Here is a 24997-nt window from a genome sequence, read left to right on the forward strand (position 1 = left end):
TATTCTTCATGAGAGGTTTGGTCCTTCATCCAAGAATGAATATTCGTTTTTAAACTGATAGTTTTCTTCACAAGAGATTGACTTTTTTTGTGTGAAGAATAACATTCAAAAGCATTCTTGCTGATTAAGTCTTTGTGCTCTCCTGAGGTCTGAATATTTCATTAAGAATCTTAAGACTTTATTGGGTTTTGTTGAGTTATTGAAAGGATTGATAATCCCCTAATACAGTAAATTACACTAAAAAGAATCTCATTTTATTTGGTTGTATTTTTTTATCATACAATCAATGTAACATAGAACTAACTCACATATCTATAATGTATGCATCAAGTTATCAACGAACAACTATATCGACGTTCACTTTATCGAAAACATTTACTATTCATCAACTCATTTTTTGTATCTTATAATAACATCATATCACTTTTAAATAATACCTCATTTTTTGGATCTATTTTTCAACATACAATTCACAAATATGATAATTAACTTACACATTCATACCAACATTATGTATACATCAAATTATCAATGAACAACCTTATCAATATTCACTGTATTATGGACAACTTTCCATTTTCATCTACACATCTTACTCTTGGTATATTAGCTACATATGTCATTCCCTGATTATACCCCATACCATTCATTACTTTTACAATCTGCAGCAAAGCAGTTTTTGTACGTTAATGAATTAACAGCAGGCCAATTGCAACTCCTAGTCCTTTCCTATGATCCCTTCTCTAGCTGAGCAATCCATTACTTTTCTGTTCACAAACATGATTGAAAGGGGAAGGGGAATGCTCAATTTTAAATCATGCAAAAATAGTTTCATTTTGTTGCAAATTGAAGTCTTCAAGTACATAATTCGGCTCCATTCAGTTGTAATTTATCCTAACCTCGAGCTCTGCAAATGAAATGAAATTTGTCAGTCCTGCAATCAGTGTCGTATAAACATGGTTCAATCAGTTCCTGAAGAGCACTTCCTTTTAACAGCTTTGTTATCAGCATGTTTCCAATGAAAGTTAAGTCCGATCAAGCAGGATTCAGTTTCTTGGACCACATCTTATTGATACAAGCTTCTGTCGATCGCTTTATGCTGAATAATTGTAACAAGAACCCACCTGACACTCCGAATACTCCTATTGAATCATTCTATATGAACCCAGATTTGAATGCCCTCCTAACGTACAAGTTAACCGTAGAGCGGAAGGCAGTATTTGCCACTGAAGTCTCCTTCCTCATTTGAGATCGAAACAAGGCAACGACAACGTATTATTCGGCGCACTTTTTCGGAGGCCGTTAAAAACATTGATCAAGCCCGCGCAACCGAAATCTAATATAGGGCACTTACCAAGCGCTTAACATCGACCGCGTTTCTCTTTTGAAGTAGCACAACAGATTCCGATGACTATAATTTATGGACTATTTTGGAACTTTTCAACCTCCAGATAATCTTTCGCTTCCAAAGTTATTAATTTTGGTGTTACGAATGTTCACACGAAAAATTAATTAAATTATTGCGGCTACGACATCATATTTCGTTTTCCCGGGGAATCGTTCATGCACCTACTCCACCGCTGTATTACAGCAAAGTTTTATCAGACTTAATCAGATAATTTAGTCTATAATTATCAAAGTTACTAGCAATAAAAGTTAACTTAATAAAATTTTGGTCATGAGAGATTCTGCCACTTATCTAACGAATTCTGAAATTGCGATTCTTTTCATAAGATTTGTAATTAAACATGCCATTCCAGAAGAACCTTCTATTCCATTGCCTGCCAAAGAGAGTCCTCGTTCTTGAGAAAAAGAATTCCGGATTCTTGTGGCACGAGTTACTGAAATTTCGATTCCGTTTGTAAGATTTGCGGTTAAACATTCTTTCCAGAAGAACTTTCTGCTTCATTGCTTGCCAAAAATAATTCTCGTTCTTGAGAAAAGAAGTCCCGATCCTTACAGCAAGAGTTCCTGAAATTGCGATGCTTTCCATAAGATTTTCAATTAAATATTATTTCCAGAAGAACTCTCTACTTCATCACGATTGCCTGCTGGAAAGAATTTTCGTTCTTGAGAAGAGAATTCCCGGTTGTAAAATACAGATTCTTCTCAAGATATTCGTATATAGGAGCAGAGATTAGCATAATGACTGCTAGACACGGCCTTTTGTGCTCTCCACTTTTGATCTATTTTCTCATCTCAAGCTCTACGTTATGCAGACAGACTGAGCTTAACACCTATGGGAACATTGTAGGACGTTGTGGACTGGAGTTTTCTAGAGGCTTTGCGCAGTATATTCAGGAAAGAAGTGTTATTTCGATCTACTCTTCGCTTACCAGACTTGCTTTTGGAGGTTTTTGCAATTCAGATGAGTCATGGATTAGCTTCGCCCGCGGAAATCTGCCTTGTGAACGGCCATCCTTTGTAAGGGTTCAAAATACCTCTCCTGAGCCTTTTGTTTCTCTTTGGCGGTGCTGTCGCTCAACGTGCTGGTTCACTGATCCGTGGCGAAAATATTTTAAACAAACAATTTCATATTATCCTAACTCTTGTGCTGGTTTTAACTTTATGAAACTGTGTATTTCACTAAGTGGCGACATCCATCCATTACCAGGTCCAGATACCACTAGCAGTAGGATTGCTGTTATTCATGGAAATCGATAGACTCGTCGCATCCCTGACTCAGTAGGACACGTGAGCGCAAATTGTAATAGAATACAATTGACAAAGAATGCACAATCAACGGTGCATAAAAACCAAAACAAGCTCTTGGAAATAGCCCATCTTAACGCAAAGCTTCTCAAATGTAGACAACACTTCACTGAAACGAAGGAGTTAGCCTTGGAACGTGATTTCGATATTTTAACCATCTCGGAGACCTGGTTTAACTCTTCCGTGACCAACAGTGTTGTCGAAACCCGGGATACAAGGTCTTTAGACTTGATCGCCTTGGAAAAGCAGGTGCCGGTGTATGTGCTTACGTAAAATCTACTCTGAAGGTAAAAGTCCTGAAGGATCTCACGGAAATATCCGAATCCGGCCTGCACCAGTGGTGGATTCAGGTTCAAAATAAGAAGCTTCGTTCATTGCTGGTTTGCATTGTTTACAGACCCCCGGAAATTGGAACTGCATGCCTAGAGAATGAACTGCTCCCAAAGTACATAGAAGTGTTATCACGCAACAAGGACATTGTGCTAACAGGCGACTTAAACTGTGATCTTCTTTCAAACAATCCGAGGGGAGAAGCATTGCTGTCGTTTTGTGCAACTGTAAATGCGACACAGCTTATAGACAAGCCAACTCGCGTGACTGAGAACTCACGCTCCTTATTGGATGTCATCTTGGTCTCTGACCCTTTCCTTGTTAAGTCGAGCGGTGTTCTTGAAATAACTATAAGTGATCATTTTCTGGCTCAAGCTGTTATTAACTTACGATCACCCAAGCAAGCCCCAACCTACATCGTCCCACGTAGTTTTCGGAATTATAAAGCCGATCAGTTTGCAAATGACATCGCGCACATCCCATGGGATACTATGAACCTGATAGACGAATCCGTTGATAACAGACTCGATGCATTTAATGACTTGCTGTTGGCGTGTCTGGACGACCATGCTCCGGTTAAAACAGTGGAAATACGACATAAACCAAACTCATTCATCACGGAGGACATAAGGGATTTGATGAAGGCGAGAGACCACCTTCACAAAAGAGCGAGAAGGACAGGGACGAGGGAAGATTGGGAGGCTTTTAAGGAGCTGCGAAATAGAGTTAAATTTGTTTTACGGAAGGCGGAACGAGAGCACTAGAATCATCAAATCTGTGAAAATAAGAACAACAGTGGGGCAATGTGGGAAACTATTCGCGGTGCCCTCCTGAATAAATCAGGCCGCCCAAGCTTTACCAAGGACACAGATGCACTCGCTAATAAATTCAATCGCTTCTTTATATCTGTGGGACAGAAGGCCGCCAATGACTCTGCAGAGCCCTCTCGCCTTCAAGGCCTACCAACTACTCCTGTTTATCTCGGTTCAACTCATTGTGATGAACTGTTTGACTTCAAAGCAATAACCAGTAAAGATGTGCGAAAAGTGATTACGGCCATGCCTTCTAATAAGCTCCAGGCTATGACAGAATTCCAGTGTTTGTGGTCAAGGACTGTTTACGTATATATTATCAACTCTAACTGCATTGATAAACTCTTCTTTTAACAACTCTGTTTTCCCTAAGGCCTGGAAGAAGTCGGAAGTAGTGCCACATCTTAAAGATGGTGATCACGAGATTCCAAGTAACAATCGCCCTATTTCATTATTGCCTGTACTTTCTAAAGTGACCGAAAAGATCGCCCTGAATCAGTTCACTGATTATTTGACTCAACAAGGCAACCTCACCTGTCATCAAAGCGGAAACCGTAAAAACCATTCTACTGAAACACTGAGTTTGCTTGTCACCGGTCATATAAAGTGATGGATAAAAAGGAGATCACGGCTATGGTCCTAATCGACTTCAGCAAGGCTTTTGACAGAATATGTCATAGAACTCTCCTCACCAAGCTGAAAGGGCTCTGTGCGTCAAATGAAGCGTCAAAGTGGTTTGAGAGCTATCTTACAAACCAAATGCAGTCAACACGACTCGGTACATCTCGCTCTAGTGAGTTAACTGTCACACATGGCGTACCACAGGGGTCCATTCTAGGGCCTCTTATGTTCAGCCTTTACATGAACGACCTACCGTCCGTTGTTAAGTTTTCAAGCGTAGAGTCATATATTGATGACACAAAGGTTTATCTCTCGTGTTCATCGCATAATATTGACTCCTGCCTTGCAAAAGTCTCGGAAGATGTCCGACTTATTGCCTCCTGGTGCTGTACGAATAAGTTGCTTATTAATCCAGACAAAACTAAACTTATTCTTTTTGGAACGAAACAGCTTTTAAGTAGGGTTCCTGATATCAGAGTCCCCTTTCTTGGGCTGCACTTAATTCCTGTGTCCTCAGTTAAAGACCTGGGTATAATATTGGACTCGAACCTTACTTTTGATGAACACGTTAACACCCTGACCTCGTCTCTTATTTCTACCCTATGCCAGATAAGCAGAGCTAGGCACTTGTTTTCCAAATCAGTACTTACCACCATTCTGAATAGTCTCGTTTTTTGTAAACTCTTTTATTGCTCGACAGTTTGGTCTGGAACGTTTGCGCATAACATAAACAAATTGCAACTTGTACAAAACTTTGCTGCCCGTGTGTTGACAAACAGCAAGAAGTTTGATCACATCTAACCAGTGCTACGGGCACTGTGTTGGCCTTCTATTAAGAACCAGTTATTAGTGTGGGATGTTACGATGCTATACAAAATAGTCAATGGCCTTGCACCACCATATTTAGAGTGTTACGTTAACAAAAGATCAGCTATCCACAGCTACAATACTAGATCTAGAGACAACTTTGTTGTACCCTTTTGTAGGACAGCCACAGCACAGAGGTCTTTTAGCTATAGAGCAATCACTGCCTGGAATTCTCTTATAAGTGAAGAAACGAAAAACAGCGTAACACTCTCAGTTTTCAAGCTTGCAGTAAAGCGCGAAATATATGACAGTCCGTAGGAATATTTTTTAGGTATAGAATTTTAAGAATATGTTAGTTATTTATTTGTATTTGTTTCTTTATCATGATATTATTGTAACTTTTATAGGTAGTTTTATTCGATTTCCAATTATTGTAAATTAAATCGGAAGAGTCACTGGGTGAAGATTTAATAAACTTACTTACCTACTTACTTACTTACTTATATGTGATGCATTCTAACTACAGAAATTCTCTTCTATTCAATCTTGTTCAAAGGACCTCGATTCTCCTTGAAATAATCGCAATAAAATGATTCCTTTGATAAGGATTTTGGTTCTTAACGGGAGAAAATGCTATTAGAGAAATTTAGAAAAGTGAGATGAAGTGTAGTTTTTCTCGTTATCCAAAGGATTTTTTTGGGGAAATGATTTAGCACGATTTAATAAAATTTTAAAGTTGGATAAAATTCGTCGATTCGACAGTGCCGTTAGTTAGCCGATGACAACTAAAGGATTTAAAGAGTTTGTTACTTAAGGCTAATGAGCGGAACAATTAAGAACCGCTGTGAACATGAACTTAAATACATCTTCACCGCTGAGTTTTCCCTGTGAAAATTCCAAATCAACTGATGCTACAAATGGTAATGATTTTCGTCAGGTGGTGGTGACTGTAGGGTCCCAAAAATCAGCAGAAAGGCAAATACATTCACAAGTACTACACGTATGTGTGCACCTTCATGACCTTTTAATTTTGGTTCCACAGAAATTTTTTAGCTCATTCTTGGCTAACCTCCGTGACCACTTGTTTAAAACAGTCTATTACATTTGAAAGTGAATCACTCTCGCGTGGTCACGAGAATTTTACACGCATGATATATTTCGCTGATTTTTGTGACTTTAAAGTCACTACCACCCGACAAAAATAATTACCCTTTGAAACATCGGTTGACTGGGAATCACTGAGAAAATTCGGCGGCGATGATGTCTTGCAATGAATGTTCACGACCGTTCTTAACTGTTCTTCTCATGTGATATTTGTGACAAAGTCATTGGCATATAACGAATGGGTTATACGAATTTATTCTATTTCTGTCATAAACCTATTAGACCTTGAAAGAATCTTTCGAAATGTTCGGGCAAGACTCGTAAACATTTGTCCCAACACGACTGAAACTTTAAGTCTCGATTATAAGTTTCTTACCAAACTCAACACCCTACAGGTGAGTTTATGTCACCTCAGGTGTATGAAATTCTGCAGGGCTTTAACTCCAAGTTGGTCAATTTTAATACTTTGAAAACTTTTCACTTGTTTTTCTTCTTCTTTAATTTAGGATTTCAGAAGCACTGACGTTTCAACGCAGGCTTCTCTTTTGCCTGTCGTAACATTTCACGATGATCTGAGCGAAGACTGCTTTAAATGATGAAGTTTCGATATTCAATTCAGGTATGTCAAAGAAGCCACGTTTCAACAAAAATTCGTATTGAGAAAACATGAAATCAAGCTTAACATCATTTCTCTTATCAGTAGTTTTTCTCTTATTTTTTTGTGCAGTGCAACTAGTGCAATTTGAATTACATAAACACGAGTAATTCAGCTTTTAAATACCGTTATTTAACCATGTGCTACACAACATAATTGATTGAAAATCTGACTTTTTCAAGATCTAGATGAAGTGTAGTTCTTCTCAATCTCCAAAGGATTTTTTGGGGAAACGATTTAGCGCGATTCAATAAATTTTAAAGTTGGATAAAATTCGCCGATTCGACAGTGCCGTTAATTAGCCCGAAAATGTACACATACACACGGAAATTCGCATTCGCATTTTACGTCCAATCTACAGCTTATTTAACATAATATCCTCTTACCCTCCATGTTGCTCTTTTGAAGAAGAGGGCTACAGGCTTGAAATTGTTGCATCGCTCACTTCAAAGAAAAATAACTCGGCAGGATAGTCAACGCTTCCTGATCATGCCCTTACAGAGCGTATTTCTGGGTTTTTGATTTGAGGTCTCTCTATTCCTATTTCGTTGAAAAGGAATAAGAGATCTTTGCTTAAATATTAGTATTCAACCAAACCACGAAAGAAATGTATGCGGAATACCTGGTGTAAATGTTTCTTTTCAAGCTAGAGTTGGAAACTCGATTCCCGGGTAGATACACGCGCATGCGATAAACATCAAACCAATATAGGATCTTTTCTTTCTTTATTCCTTTTCTCATCCCTTGGGGCGTTATTATATCGAAGCAATCAACTGAAATCATAACGTGAAGAAATTACCTGAGTATTGTGATCATTCATATTTTGGAAACGAGCGCGTGGAAATTAAAAGAACCAAAAGAAAGGTAAAAAACGAACGATAAGTTTGGCTTTGAGTAACAACTACGAGCTAGGTGACATAATCACAAAACAACTTATTGCTTACCAACGCTCGCGGGTCTTGATTACGCACTTTATCGAGGATTACGGCCTAATTTGTCTTCTATTCAAAAACGATCTTGATCACACGGGGTCTTATCCTGAACTGAAACGCTAACTTTAATTTTCTGTCTGAAAAGAACTGATCACTGGAGGCGTCAGTTTAACCAAAAAAATATTTCGCAGCTTTTCTCAAAAGCGATAACATTCATCGACGTACGGGAAAAATTTTGTTGGGGGGGGGCTGAATATAATTTTCCCGAATGAAACTTGTTGGTCACAGATGCACAAGATGATTCTTAGATGACGTCAATTTTTCTTCGCCATACCTTGAGAGCTCGGGCGTTCAAAATAGTGCAAATATTTTCGTTAAATCGAGATCAACATTTCTAAAATACAAAACCAAGAGGTGAGAGATAAAGCTTATCCATTAGAGCTCTAAAAGAAGTATGAAGAACGATTACTTCGAGACCCAAATATGTCAATAATCCTTTGCATGTCATTCTGCATTGTCTTTTTCGCATACCTTCTTTCAATGTTAATAACGACGATACTGCTAAGTCTGTCTTGTCCCATTGTGGATCTTAAAAATGTCTTGATGCGGCGAAGGGCGCTGAAAGACCTTTCAGCAGAGCACGAGGTTGCAAGAATTGTGGCCAGGATGGAGGCAACTTTATATAGAACGGGTAAAATGTCATGGAGACCATTTTGATGCATGGTCTTTACCACCACGGCTGCGTTTTTTCTCTGGCATGGGTCCCCGCAGTCGTAGTTTTCAAAGATTGACTTCTCACTCGATAGCATTTCACTATCCACGCCATAAAACTTTGATACAGTTTGGATGTTGTTGATGCTTGGAGAATGGCTGAATACGATTTCGCCCAATGCGCACAAAACCTCCTGGTCATTGCCCTCAAACCTTGATTGAAGTTCACTGACGACTTTGTCAATAGTTGTGTAATAAACTGTGATACGAAAGTGGTCTTTTGCCGTCTGTTGTGAGCTGTCGTTCGCTGCAGCATGTGTCTTGCCAGTAAGGCCCTGAAGTCGGCGTGACGGTCTGGTTCGAGGCACCTTGGCTCTCTGAAGGTAAATTTCGTACCCTCGATTCCTATTCTGATTTTTTTGCGCCATAACATCAGCATGTGACCACATCTGAGTGAAGCTCTCTTCATTGCGACAATTGCTCAGTGTCTTAACGACAGCATCAGCAGTCTTCTTGGCAGTGATGACTTCCATCTGTTCTCCCTGTAGATATCTGCTCAAATTATCAACGTTGGATAAGATCAGCTTCAAAACCATCAAGCCATAAACAAACTCAAAGTCACAAATTGAGTGGAGAAGCGAATTACTTTCGTTATAAGTCTTGGGATCGCGATCCTTTGATAAAGTGACCAGGGCTTCCATTATCTTCGGCACTTGCTCTAGCATGGCCCTCACCGCCGCCCAGCAACAGGACCATCTAGTGGCACTCAAAGATTTTAATGTAAGCGCAACATCCTCTTCATGAACTTCAATGTCCTTGAATAACGCATGGCGCTTGGTACTCCCGAGTAAGAAATTGTAAAGACTCTGGATAGTACCGAGGGCATTACGGAGAGTTTCAATTTCAGTCATGGTGTCCTGAAGAGCCAAATTTAAAAGATGACCATAACAATTTGCATATATTCCGAGAAGTGAACATTCCTTAATACACGTAGGAAGGCCCTTGCGAATCCCACACATGTTCGCAGCGCCATCAAAGCATTCGGCAATAATGTTTTCCAACCTTAAATCCAGCTTATTTATGGCTGTCTTTGAGAGCTCGCACAGAACTTCTCCCTCCGTAGAAGCAGTGACAAAGAAACCAACGAAATTTTCTTTTGTCTCACCATTGATAACGTACGTGAGGCACAAGGATACCTCTTCGGTTCTACTGATGTCTGAAGTTTCATTCATGGTGATTCCAAAGTAACCACTCTTCCTTACTTCTGCCGTGATTCTCTCAAGCACAAGGTCTGACACTATTGAAAGTAACTCATTTTGGAAGGTGGGTGATGTCAACTGAGCATGCAAATGGAGCTGCGCCTGGAGTTTTAACTGCAGCCATGGCAAGTCTATGCATCGTAAATGGAGTAATTCGAGAAATTTTCCTCTGTTTATATCTGACACTTCCCAGATATCGTTTCGACTTTCTTCATGGCCTCTAACTATAGCAATATTTTGCATAGCAGTGAAAATCAAGCACTCGATTATCACTTGTAATATTTCCTGTTAAATTTGATCTGCTGTTTATGTGCATTGCTTAGTTGCCGCAGAACACTGCTATTCTTTCTTTCCATTGCTTTGAACTGCAGCCACTTAGTCATGCAACTTACATGATTCTCACTTTGGCTGTGTTTTGTTAACTTTGATGGCTTCTTCCAATTCTTGAAAGCAAAAGATGCATCCTTTCCAAACTCTATGCAGGCAAGACATACACACACGTCTTTTTCGACATCGTAACTAAGCCATGGATATTTTTTATACCAGTCAGGCTGGAATCGTCTAGTGAAAGACTCACTGCTGAACTTGGTGCCCGGATACTCGAGTAAAACAGGTTGTTTCGGTACCATTGTCGTCAACGTAGGTGATGTGGAGGACTATGGCTCTAATTCAGCAATCCCTCCAAGATCTGATTGAATGCCTTTATCTATCGGGGTACTGGGCTCACTAGGTTCCTGGACGTCTCTCATTGATGCATCAGGCTTAAGTGAATCTTGGTCGATTGATTCAGGATCTGGCTGGATATTTGCAACAGATTCGTATGTTGATGAAAAAGTACGTTTTTCACCCTCTGGACTACATCCAACAAGCGGTGCCTCCTGTGTCTGACCTGGAGATTCGACTGCGGCACTACTTTTAAAGAAGAAACCACTTAATTTCAGCTGTGACGATTCTACCACTGGCAGACATTTTACTTTTCGGCCGCTGTGAACAATTCGGGAATGAGCTTCTACATAGTCGGAGTCGAATTCTTTCTCGCATTCTTTACATTTCACACGGTATCGGTATGATCTTTTACGAGACTTCGACAAAGACATACTTCAATCCACCAGTTTACACGCACATGCACTCGAGAACTGACATAAATCAACATGGCCGTCAACTCATACGCAGTTCCAGTCCCAGTACGGTCTTGATTAGCACTCCCAGTCCCTTGGCAGAACTCAATGTTCTAACTCCGAGTAATAACAGCCATCCCGTGAAGTAGTACAGAAATCAGTTAGAAGATTAGGCGAGTTTCCGGATGAAAACAAATAAATCAAGATATTAAATAATAAAATATTTTTTACTGTGTCTTTGCCCGAACGGTAAATCAGTTTTGCCCGAATAATACTAATCTTTTTCCGACGGGGGGGCTGCAGCCCCCCAGCCCCCCGCTCCGTACGCTGACGCCCTTGCTGCCCCAGGACGTGCCTCTGAAGGCATGGCATACTTTGAGTTCTGATATCTTCTACTGGAACAATACTGACTAACTCCTGGTAACTGACTATGACAGCACATTTCCTGTGATGAAGAAGCTCCCAAACACCCAGTCAACAACAGTCATTGCACTCCTCAAGTCAATTATTGATGAGCATGATATCTCCAGTAAGCTTGTTACAGACAATGGTGTCCAGTACACGTCTAGTGCCTTTCAAGAATTCAGCCGCGGCTATGGGTTCACCCATGTCATCTCAGGCCTGTTGTACCCTGAGCCGAATGATTTTATTGAAAGGAAGGTACAAACTGTGAAGGACCTTCTTCAAAAGTGTAAAGAAACTGGTCAAGACCCACATTTGGCAATGCTCTGTCTCCGTAGCACTCAGTCATGATCTACCTTCGCCTGCAGAACTTCTGAATGGCCGAGTGTATCAGACAAAGCTGCCAGGTAGCTCTAAACCCCAGTTCTCTGCGGATGGAGACATAAATGCTAAACTTCAAGGTAGACAGGACAAGCAGAAGGAACAATACGACAAAGCAGCCGAACAGCCACTCTATCCGATTTTCCCAGAGGATCATGTCTATATTCTTGATCCACCCAACGATACATGCAGGCCAGGTGTAATCCAGTGTGTCGCTGATACCCTTCGCTCCTACCTGGTAGCCACTAAGAGAGGAAGAGTTTTACAAAGGAACCGTCGCCACCTCCGCAAAACTTGAGAATCTTTACAATGCTCCAAAAATGAGGTTTCTGAGGATATTCCTGTTGCTAACCCTATTGCTGCTGCTGACCCAATTCCTGTTGTTCACCGTTGTCGTAACTTTCACATTTTAGCGACAACTTGTGCGGCTCCTCACCTTTTCGCTGGTTTCTAAAGCATAAAGCCTGTTCAAAATTGGCTGTTTAAAATTGTTTTTCCGCATGCGGCTTGATCGTGTGCAACGTAAACGTCATGAATGTAACTTTCAGTGAAAAACGTATATCCCTTAGAGCGAGGAGAGATGGCGGTTGCAGCTTAGGAAGAGTTTTTCTTTCATTCTGACTTTGGTCGTTGTGTTTATGGAAACGGTGGTACCATAGCGAAAATCTGACGTGGTAGTCACAATCATTAGGGCCGAATGATCACTGTGGCAAACATTGATTCATCCCTAATCAAAATGACAGCGAGTGACCGTAAAATCAGACAAAGTGCAAGCTTACACGTGAGTGCCGATCAAGAGCGAAATTTGAGGACAGAGAATCGTTTTAGTCTTTTAAAATGCAGTTCTTCGATATCGTTTGGGGTGGCAAAGCATAGTGGAGTTACCGTGAACAATAAAGTAAGTTTACCTTGAATAGAATTGCGTAAATTTGGTCTTCCTTGAAATGATAGTCGTTTCAAGTGAAAAAACCAAAAAACTTTGCGCCTAGCGAATTGGAAAAAACAGCACCATGCTCACAGGTTTCATAATCCCCTCCACAAAAATTCAAGTTATGATCCAAAACCAACACAGGCAGATTAACTTTTAGTGGAAATTCAAAATGGTAATGGTTATTCAACCGGTTTTGGTCGTTCAGAATGAACTATGACCTCGAATTCTGGCCTTTCATAGAACGAGTGCCACGTGACAGTCAGTTTTCCTCACGTAGAATCATTTGGCTTCAAGTGCCTTAGACTTTAGTCATGGAAAGTGATACATGAATTCCAAACAGCTGGTAGTAGGCCTTTTATCGAAGAATAGCTTCGTAAGTACAGACAATTATAAAAAGTGGCAAGGCTCAGAAAAAAACGTCTCAAGCATGACACTTTAGGAAACTCTACATGTTCCAGAGTCCATAAAGTAATGTCCTAGAATCAATAACGCGTATCTTGAAAAAAAACTTAGAAGCGAACCGCAGACCCCGTCACTTCGGATAACTTCAGGTATGCCATGTCTACTGAATTGCGCTTTCAGTTCTTCTATCATTGCTTTACGTCTCAGGTCTTGTAGCCTGTCCACTTCAATAAACTTCGAGTAGTAGTCGACTGTCAGCAAGTAGGCTTTAGACTTAAAATCGAAGAGGTCTGTCCCCACCATCTGTAGGTATTAGCAGCTCAGAGGGTTGTTTCCTTTACTTGGTACAGTTTTTAACAGTTTCCTCGATGTCAGAGTTCATAGCTGGCCAACGAGCGCATTATTTGCATTTAATTATACCAGGTGTGACTCATGGACTAAGTTCAGCATTTGTCGCCGTAGGCTGGGGGCACTATGATTAGCATTCCTTTGTAAATGATTCCATCGGATACTTCCAGTTCACTTCTAGAATCCCAATACAGCCGTAGTGCTGCGGGTACTTCTTGTCGAACGTTTAGCCAGCCATTCAAGAATATTGTTTGTAGCTTGTTTATCTCACGCTAAGTGTGCTCTTACAATTTAGTGTACTTGTCTTTGGTGACGGATAGAAAGTCCAGAGTCCATACTCGTTCCAGGCCAGTGATCTCGGGATTGGGCGTATCAGGTGGATATGCTCTTGGTAGTGTCGGGTAAATACATTTCTTTGCCCTTGCGGGTCATACCGCTCAAGTTTAGTATCATTCTCTGTAGCCGCTCTGTTGCTGTTAGTGGTGGTTTTTTCATAATCTGTTCGAGGAACTTGTGATCATTGTACATGGTCACTTCCTTGCCGAAGATGTAAGATTGAAACTTCTCGCATGTATGCACGATGGTCAGCATTTCGTTTTCAATTTGTGCATAACGTCCTTCGTCATCGGTTATAGAACGCAAGGAATAGGCAATAGGTTGGCCGTCTTGAATGAGTACCGCACCGAGGCCATGCTGGCATGCGTCACACTGTATTTCCACAGGCTTATATGTTGACGTCGAAGTATTTCAGTACTAGTTGACGACAGCATTGCACTTTCAGTTTAAGGAAAGCCTCTTCTTGAGCTGACTCACTAGGGTGAAAATGAAATTTGCAAGGTAGGTGACAATCCTAGAAATCGTTTGACATCGTCTTTGTTCTATGGGGTGGGGATAGCATGGACAGCTGCTACCTTCGACGGGTTCGGCTTCACTCCTACAGATATCAGGAGGTGTTCTATGTATGGGACGTCTAATTAAGCACTTCTGAAGATTTAGCTTCAAGTTGTAGCTTGTTACACTTTCGGTGACCGTGCGAAGCACCGCGTCATGATGTTCAGTGTTTGATCCTGCGATTAGAATGTGATCCATAATAATTGTGACTCCCTCTATTCCTTCCAGCATCTCATCCATGATTCTTTGAAAAATTTCGGGAGCGCACTTGGAAGTCTTAACCACCTTTACCGGCCGAGTGACGTATTGAACGTGGTGAGCATGGAGGAGGCTTCATCAAGCTTGATTTGGGGGAATCTACTTTTCACATCTAGCTTGGAGAATACCTTGGCGTGAGGTATTGTGCTGATGACTTCCTCCGTGGCTCTCAAAGGATGATGCTCATGCTTTATGACCTTCTCTAAGTCACTGGGATCGATACAGATTCGGACTTTGTCGCCTTGAATCGAAACTACTATTGAGCTAACCCACTCGGTTGGCTCTGTTACCTTGAATTTGTAGCCACTGGCTTCCATTTCACTGAGTTTGTTGATGGCCCGTTCCTTTAGCGCTACCAGTAGGCGGTGGGTAGCATGGACCACGCCTTTGATGTTAGGTTCCAGTTTGATTGTGTAGGTTCCAGGCAGTGTACCGGTTGTTTGAGTGAGGTATGGGAACTCGTGAACTACTTTGGGAACTTGATCCCCCTCGGCAGCGGAGAGTGTGTCAACGGATGCTAGTCTCGAGATTAATTGTAGTGCTTCAGCGGTGTTTCCTGATATTAGGTTTTCTTCTTCGATGTCAACAATCTGAAATGTGGTGGTGGCTAGGTTATTGTTGTGTTCCAAAGACAATTCAGCCACTGCTACAAGCTTAATCAGATGATTGGAGTAGGTACGAAGGAGTTTTGTTTATCTTTTGAGTTCGCCCTCGTGTTGGATCTTCTGGTTGTCAGAAAGGATAAGTGTGTTGCAGTGGGCACCCGTGTCAATTTTGAACTTGATTAGTTTGTTTTCCCCTCTGAATCTTGTGGTTCTTTTGTCATCTGGTATGATATCGGCAGGCTGAGTCATATGGATGTGTAGCACCTCTGTAAATGAATCGTCATCTGAGCTGGTGTCAACCTTGTGTACACGAAGGCGGCGATTGCACACTGCTAGCCAATGGTTTGGCTTCTCACAGTAGGAGCGTATGGATCCCAGGGCGGTACATACATTTTCCTTGATTCCAGTCGTGCTGAGGGTCTTTGCCACACCTGGGGCAGTGCTTCCCATTTTTCGAGTCAGGTTTCCTCGGACCGAGTGGACGTATTTTGCCTTGGGGTTTCGGTTTTTTCGGATCCAGTGCTAAGATGAGAGGTTCCTCATCGCGAACAGCTCGTATTTGCTTCTGGGACATTTCGTATTGTTGCCTATTTCGATGGCTTTGGCTAGAGTTAATTCTTCTCCCCGATCAAGCAGTTTCTCTTCAAGTTTCTTTGCGTGTATTCCATCAGTGATCGAATTAATCAGAATGTCATCAGGGTCGGTATATTCACGGTCCTGAAGAATGAGACGAAGATCTTCACAAAATTGTAGAATTACTCGCCTGTGTTTTGTTTACGTAATTTCAGCTTTTGCCTTGGGATGCGCTTGTTTTTTGCGGTGGTAGGTAGGCCTCAAGTTTTTCAAGGACTTTTACTGGATCTCCTTTTTAAGTCGTGAATTGCGCACATGCGCAAGAGCGAGTTGTAGATATGATGTGGAGAATGGCACTCGCTCGCTCGCTCGATTGGTCGACTCCTGTAAACTTTTTTTCGATTTGAGGCTTTTGAGTGCATTTGATAGTTTTTGGCGGGCAATAAACAAAGGAAATGGCGACATTTGTTGCTAAGAATAGTGGTGGGGTGAAAAGGAAGCCAATGATAATCTTAAAAGAGTTTTTTTTTTTCGTTTTAGTTTCAACAAGCAGCGCCAGCGACTGGCAGGCATGCAAGGATTCACACCGAAATAACAGAACAACCTTCGTTTTTCATAAAATTGTAATTTACAATCCTTGAACTTGAAAACAATCCGAAGATTCATTGAAAATATCACTTACTGCCAAGCGCTCAGCGTTTACAGAAGTTCAAAAGCTTTTTCTGTTATGGCATGAGATTGAGGACAAAATCGATCATTGCGTTTCGTATCGTGTGTTTTTCCTGTGTGAAGCAACAAAAGATGCCGGCGACTGACGAAATAACAAGTTATCACGAAAATCAATTTACACCTAAACAAACAATTTTAGCTACCGATTTTCATTGAATTTTAAAGAACAATTTTCGTTTAAGTTTCAAGACAATTTGAAGATTCAAAATAAATATTACGAACTAAAATGCGAAAGTTATACACCACAAAATTGATAAATAGGCCTGAAATGAAATTCTATCTTGTTCTTGATTTACGTTGCCTAGCACGTGACTAAAATCTACCCAGGCGGAGATCCAAAATGACGGTGGCAGTCTTGGGTTAGTTATTACTGGGATACCTGTGGTAGCCCAGTCATAAAATGCCTTTGTTTTTTTGTCGTCTTTTTTTTTTTTTTTTTTTCCCTCCGCCACAAAATGGAAAAATTGCGCAATAGTACCCAGTGGTCATTGGGCTCTCAACACCATGACAACCAACTGCGATCCAATGAAGTGTTCACATGCTGATCACGCGTGTTATCTTGATGATGATTGACGTTGTCATGCACAGACAGGGCCGGGTCACATGACGAACCACGGGACGTATAAAAAGTATACGTATTTGACGTATAAAACTCTTTTGTCAGTCGTTTTATATTTCAACGTATTTAGATTACGATCACCCGGAGTGTCACGGCGCAAACGCTCAAAATACTTACAGACGCATACACCAGTCGTATTGTTCGCGGCCAATCCACGCTAAAAGATGTTATTGAGCGGTAATTTTCGAACGGATTGAGTCGCCAACGCTTGAAAGCCATGAAAGCCTTGAATGCCTTGTATGCCAAGTATGCCAATGTCTTAGTTGAAAAACGTACACTTGTTGTAAAAAGCAAAATCTGAAACCAAACTGCATATACTCTATGCAATCTGTTGAACAACACTCTTAGCGTGAGACTAAAGAACAAAACTCTAACGGATGCAAACTGATAGTGAAGAAAGACGGCATGTTGGATTCACTTGATGCAAGGGAACGTAGCTACGATAACAGTGTACAGGGAACGAAATATGGTCGATTTACAACGATAAATATTTCGAAATATAAACATTTTTCTCATAAAATCAATAAAAATTACTCATACCCTGTGTATCCGTTGTAGTTTCTGGCGATTTCTGCCGTTTTAAGCTTGCTTTACCATTACTGTTATTCACGTCATCTACTTTTATTACGTTGGTAAAATCTGTACAGACATTATACCAACCAACTAGCGCGCAAAGTAAGAAGACTATATTAAAGGCTTGAAATTACATTACGATCGATTTTCATCACGAAATGGGCCAGGAATTTTCCACAATAGTGCAAATAATGGTGAAGGCTGATCGCGGAAAAGCGATTGCGTGACGCTCGGTAAGCTGTAAGATGACATATTATTATATACCAGACGTAAAAACTCTTCAGATTCTCCGTCTGCATTTTGTACCCACTCTGCAGTCTGCAGTCTATATTTTGTATCCAGTCTGCAGTCTGCAGTCTGCATTTTGTAGTAACAGGTATCCGTGGCACCAATACAGTTTATTTTTGGTGACACTTACTCGCGCAACACACATAATTTACCACAAAATACCTGTGTGTTAGGTAATTCGACATTTTCATTCTTTCCCGCGTTAATAATCTTCTTTCCTTTTGTAAGAATGTAGACCACTTACAATGTTTCAAGTAATCCACCCACCCTACAAAAAATACCTCTGGCATGCAGAGCATGCCTGTGTTTTGAAATAGGTGTATGCCCTTAGCCAGACTTGAGCTCACTATTTCAGTATACTAGTCCGACACCCATAGTATCACTACACTTGATTCCAAGGATCCAGTACCATCCAGGTATCCCAGTTACCCTGCTCACAGGGTCTAGTATCACTCAAAACTCGTTCCCGTTTGTCTCATTTGATAAAGAGGGAATCGTTAATGTTTTCATTAAGACAGTATTGCCTTGGTTTTCTAATATTTACAATAATAGACAGTAAATTTCACTTTTCACCCACATTTACTTCCAACCTATTCTTTTGAACCAGAAACAAAAATGATATACGTTTAAAACACATGACATCATCCACCCTTGTCAAATGTAATAGCGTGATCATTTCAATTGTAAGGCCTTCTCATCCAAACGCTACTTTGTTTCTTTGCTGCGAACACTGAACTACTGCTCGTACTCTAGATATGACAATCAACCACAAAATTCCCTAAACCAGATAACATTAAGCATAATCCAACAATAATGTGTCAATTCACGAGTTTGCTCACAGAGCACTTTGATTCTCCTTCTCCCCACTGGAGCGGCTTGTATATTTCACGGCCTTGTGGCCCTATCCATGTTCCGAGCCATCCGGCTTTTGCCTCTGCTTTGAGTTTGCTTAGCGGTCCGACAAACACGAAGCCAACGTGATTGCGAAAGCGGCTGAACTCCTGATACAAATCCTAGCTGTCCCAATCATTATGCGGGTGATCAAACGATATCTGAGACATCATCTAGGATGAGATTCGGTTTCGGATGGCTTTAAAGCGAGGATTTTTTAGATTTTGTGGTCCATTTCTGACACCATGTAACATACAAAAGCCATGATGATTTAGATAAATGAAATTCATATTTCTGCACCGCGGTGAAGAGATTAAATTGAGAGATCCTCGCAGCTAAGAACACTACTGAAACGAGTAGTTGAAACTAGGACCTGAAAAAAATTCAGGCCCGTACGGAATTTGAACCCATGACCTCTGCGATACCGGTGCAGCGCTCTACCAATTGAGCTAATAAGCCAACTGGGAGCTGGTCAACGTGTTGGGTCCAATTAAACCATCCAAGTGATGAATGATAATTTTAGATTATGAAATGCATATATTTGCACTGTGGTGAGGAGATGAAATTAAGAGATCCTTGCGGCTAAGAAAGCCATGTTTTATCTTGCCGTCCTGTAAGCGTGCGATACAATTGTATACCGCTAGACGGCATCGGCCGTATACGTTACACTTCATTAACAATTTCTTCGAACTCGTCGGCCCATTCTTGTACCACCTCATTGTCTTCGCCGTTAGCGAACTTCTGTTCCTCAATGGATTCCTTTAACTTGACTACTACAGTCACTAGGGCCTCAACGGAAACTTTGTGTCTCTCAAAGGCCGTTGATCATATTTCTTTAAGACATCTCCTGTCTTCTTTAAACGAAAATTCAACGTCTTCAATTTGCTCTCAAGTTCGGCAATTTGTTTGTCCATGATTTCCAACGCTGTCCTTGCAGGGTCGCCACTGTGTCGAAAACGTGAAAAAGCTTTACCATGCTTCCTTATTAACTCACGATTTATTCACTTGATTTAACGATTTTACTACAAAGCTCCTTTTAACTCCCACTCACAGCTCTCGGCTTATGCGCAAAGAAACACATCCTAAACATAACGGGGTCAATATTGCTTTATTTCTTGATGATGGTTGGCTTATCGATATTGATCGAAACTCATGCGCAGTCCTGGCTGCTAATGTTAGGTCTGATTTAAAGAGGGCAAGCTTTGTCACCAACGACGAGAAATCGCAGTGGTGTCCGACCCAATTATTTAACGGTTGGGTATTATATGGGATGCTGTCAACGGTACAATTTGTATTTCGAACAACGGAAATAAACATCGCAGAATCTGTATGTAGGAGCCTCCTTAAAGACACTCGTCTCGGCGCGGGAATTATCTTCCTTCGTGGCTAAAATTATTACCGCTGGGGCAGCTTTTAGCGACATTTTCCGAATTATGACCAGGTACTGTTTTGTACATTACCATGGCAGCGCACGGCGGTTCCACAGATAGTCAAGAGAGTTTAGACATTTCTAGGCATGGAAATGACTCCCCACCTTCTTCTTTACCCACGCTGGATAAGGACTTCGCTTTATCTTCCTTCGTGGGTAAAATTGTTTCCGCTGGGGCAGCTTTTAGCGAAATTTTCCGAATTATGACCAGGTACTGTTTTGTATCGGTTGCTTCCTCTTCGGACTGGGACTCTAGGTTTCATCCGGATTAATACTGTTTTAGGAAACTTAATTTCTGGAAAGAGAATTTGACACGATTAAACTTGAAGTCAGCAGTGGACTGATTGTCTGTCTAAAACATCTAATTCACGCAGTTTATTCCCACAGGGTGCGGTGCCCACTTGGATCTTAACGGTGAACAAGTATGTCATAAGTTATGGAATGTAGATAATTGTGGTAAAAGTTCCACGTGGAGGGAGCCGTCAGCTATTTTGTTCGCCTTGCAATCGTTTTTGACTCTCCTTAAACGCTCTTCCGTGAAGTGGTTTACTGATAGTCAGAATGATTGTAAAATTATACAAGTGGGAAGCATGTGGAGCGATTTGTACTTAATCACCATGGAGATTTTTCAGTTTTGTGTCGATTATAACATTGCGTTGGAAGTCCGGTGGATTCCTCGTTCTGAAATTGACAAAGCGAATTATATTAGTCGTATTATTGATGTAGACGATTGGCAAATGTCAGCCGCTTGCTTTGCGTCTCTAGACATCAGCTGGGGGTTCACACCGTAGATTGCTTTGCTTGTCCTTATAATAAGAAAATTAGCAAATTTTTCTCTACATTCTGGAATCCAGGCCGCTGTGGGGTGGATTCTTTTTTTCAAATCTAGATGGCGAATATTGCCTTGGTGTTCCCCCTGTAAGCTTAATTTCTCGAGCGATTCACTATCTATTTGCTTCTAAGGCCACCGCCACTGTAGTTGTGCCCTTCTGGCCATTATCATATTTTTGGCCAATTATCTCCAGGAAATCTGCCAGTTCCATAGAGGATTATACTTGGCTCAGCGCTAAGGATGCATTAGAGTATGGACGGAACACCAACTCGTTTTTGGGTTGTGACAGATTTACTGGACTAGTTTTAGCTGCTCGTATGAAGCTCTCTTCTCTCTCTCTCTCATGCTTTTAGGCAATTTCATCAGTATTGCTTGGTTGACTGTCAACTTGTTGAACAGGGAACAGAGACATGAGGCGCTTGTCATTGAGTGTGTACAGTGAAAGGGGCGCTGGCCTGAGTTGAAGATGGAACGGTTTTTGTAGGCACTGCCGCTGGCCGACAGCCTTTATGACGGTCGATTTGAAACGAGAACAGGAGGTTTAACGTGCATTTCGTCTATTACCATAGCGTTTTTCTCGTTGCAGATGTTTGATGTGGAAGGCCACTGGAATCATCTTCAGGCCAGGATGAGGCTAGACTTGATAGATCTTCTCTTGATGCTGCTGAAATCTAAAGCGGAGTCTACATCGAAAAGAGACAAGAAAGAGATTCTTAGGTTTCTTTAATGATGTAATTTGTCCAATGCTAGGCCGGTGCCGTCTTTCTCTGTCTCTCTCGCAGTTTCCTATCTCTATAAAGTTTACAAAGCTCAAACTCTTATGCCACATTAGTGTTGTCTCATGCCGCTCTTAAGTGGTTTCATTCTTTCTTTCCATGTAACGACAACAATCCACTCAATAGTTCAGTTTGTCATAATTTGCTGGAAGCGGCTAAGTGTTGCAAGCCAGTTGCTGTTAAAAGGGCACCCATACCTGCCGATATTATTAGAAATATAATTAATAAGTAAGCTGGTCCATCAGCTAATTTAAAGAATTCACATTTAGCTTGTATTCGTTAGGTTTTTGCAAGGTCTTTTCGTTATGATGAGCTGAGCAACATTTCTACCGCACATTTAAAGTTTTGTCCTGAATACATGAGGGCGTTTGCTCTTAGGGCGAAGAATGACATATACCGGGAAAGTAATTATGTTTATGTCAAGAGGCTAGGTAACAATTATTGTCCCGTGGCACTTTTAGAAAGGTATATTTTAATGGGAGATACTAATCTCTCTAGCTCCACTGCGCTCTTCAGACCAGTAAGGCTGTTTAAATCTACTAGTGAGTACAAGTTGTATGGAGGGAAGTTATCATACACTAGGTGTAGGAAAATCATTAAGGATTGTCTTAAAGAACTCGGTTTAGATCATAAAATGTATGGCCTCCATAGTTTAAGATCCGGAGGTGCTACCTCTGCTGTTAGTAACAATCCTAACCTATCAGAAAGGTTACTTAAACTTCATTATCCTTTCCGATGCGTTAAGTGGAAGGCCACATCAGTCACTGAAGCCGAGTTTACGGCGCGGTCACCCCGAGCAATCTTTACGTTCCTGTGAATTCCGCTGTCCTTTATTCATAAAACACTCGCCTTGAGCATTTGTTTTTTCTAATTGCCATGTGAAAAAACTCGCGTGTTTTTATGAGCTTCAATTCGTTCGGATTTTAAGGAACATTTTACTCTCAGATTCTGTATTAGAGACTAAAAAAACTTCAGGCAAAATTGTTAAATTTGACTCGCCGCGCCGAACTATTTCAGTTTGTAAACTATTGCTAATTGTGAACTTTGATGGTTTTACGTTTTTGACAGCTCTAGTCTTGCTCAACCAATAAGATTACTCGAACAATGCTAACAAGGATTCTGATTAGCTTATTTTAGCGTGCTTTATGAGAGTATAGAGCATGCTTGTGACATTGTTGTTCGCTTTGAAAATCAAACTTGTTTTCAAAACTGAAAGTAATGCGTGGGGAATTGAACTGATTCTTTATTATAGAACAAATAGAGAAGCCGTGGCTGTGCTCTGTTTTGTTTTAAAGCACTTAGGAAGCGGCTGGAGCACTAAAGAGGTGGGGAGAAAGACTCTAGTACGTCATGTGTTTCTCCCTACACTTCTTCCGTGCTCTAACCACTTCCTGCGTACTTTACAGCAGAACAGAGCGCAGTCAAGGCTTCTCTGTGTGTTAATTAAAGGACGGCTTGGGAGACAGATTTGCATGATCTTAACTCTGCAAATAAAATGAAAATTAGCTAGGCTAATTTCCTTCGTAAATTACTAAAACCCTTATACGGCAAGACTCGTAAACCTTTGTCTAAGCAGGACTAAAGCTTTAAATCTCTATTTTATGTTTCTTATCAAACTCTATTCCCCTGTCATGTGAGTTTATGTCGAATCAGTTGCATGTAATTCTGCATTGTTTTAACTTAAAGTTGGTCAGTTTACATACTTTGCAAAACTTTTCACTTGTTTTTCTTCCTATTTTAGGGTTTCAGAGGCAATAACGTTAGCAACGCCGGCTTCCTTTTCGTCTGTCGTTAACGTTTCATGATGATCTGAGCGAAGACTGCATTAAATGATGAAGTTTCGATATCCAATTCAGGTATGTAAAAGTGTATTCAAGTGCATTTAACTTTTAGATTCATTTTCAGATTAACTGTCTGTAGTATGAGAACTTTGTTTAGAAATGTGAAGCTAATCCAATAATTACTTTGGTGTTTAGTGGACGAATTTTCCGAGTTTGTGCATTCACTGAAATCAACTATTTTTGCTCTGTATTACCTTAATTTCTTCTGCATTGTGTTGCATGCAAACTGGATTTTCTCAGCAAATCATAATGTAGAGGTTTTAAATTTTTAAAGGACATGTAGAAGTTTGAATTTTTAAAGGGGCGGGTAACATTTACGCGATGCATGTCGCGCGCTAATTGTGAATTAATTTCGAAATATCAATTTCGCGCGGAAATTGTGAATTAAAACAAGTACTAGTTTTGGCTTCCAGTTGTAATGCGAATGGTTAAATAAATCAATTATTTCCCAATAAAATTCATATTCATCTATCATTTCAACTGCACAACAAAATCATATACACCATTTGCCACCTTATTCTCCGACCTATTAAATTACAAGAGTTATGTGACAAGTCGATGGTCTGAAAAGACTCTTATTACATGCCAAACCACAAAGAACCAGTAGGGTGGATATTTAACAGTGAGGATGAAAAACAATATATTTCCAAAAGCCTTTTTTTTCATGGAAACAAAACTAAATGAGGTCATATTAAACTAAAGTGGAGAGGTTTGTTGATCTCTTTATGAAAATGGATGATTTACATCTATCAGATTTTAGAGAAGTGAGACAAGTCAAAAGGGAACTTTGACATTGCATATTTAACAGTTATGGGTATCGGCTTGGATGCCTATTTGAGGAAATTTATCGTTTTTCTAGCTAGGGGTTTGGCTGTGTCCATAATATGGCAAACAGATCATATATCAGTCACTTGAGAAATTTTATAGCTGTCACTGGAAGCTCAAACACTCTTAAGGAGCAAGACAATATTTCACCTGATCACTCTTTATATTCTTTTCCAATGAAATTTGGACAAAACTTTCAAAAACTTTATTGGTAATTTTACTGTTGCAAAAAAAGTATAGACACAAGTTGCACATAGCATAAGCTAGTCAAGGCAAGTTGCATGGAGAGAACAAAATAGTTATAATTTATACCACTGAGTAGTAAGCTTTTTGTTCTAATAA

General features: G+C 40.5%; 1 long non-coding RNA gene across 2 annotated transcripts in view; it reads left to right on the forward strand.

Moving 5' to 3' along the window:
• LOC149045852 (uncharacterized) overlaps positions 1–24997 on the forward strand; it is a 29919-nt gene that overhangs the window by 1574 nt on the left and 3348 nt on the right. For both annotated transcript variants that reach the window (XR_016186856.1, XR_016186857.1), the window contains exon 3: positions 6893–7005. This is a non-coding gene — a long non-coding RNA (uncharacterized LOC149045852). The remainder of the gene's footprint in view (positions 1–6892; positions 7006–24997) is intronic.

This window comes from Pocillopora damicornis, chromosome 5 (assembly GCF_964200805.1).
Source record: "Pocillopora damicornis chromosome 5, jaPocDami1.2, whole genome shotgun sequence".
In the NCBI taxonomy this organism is placed as follows: Eukaryota; Metazoa; Cnidaria; class Anthozoa; order Scleractinia; family Pocilloporidae; genus Pocillopora; species Pocillopora damicornis.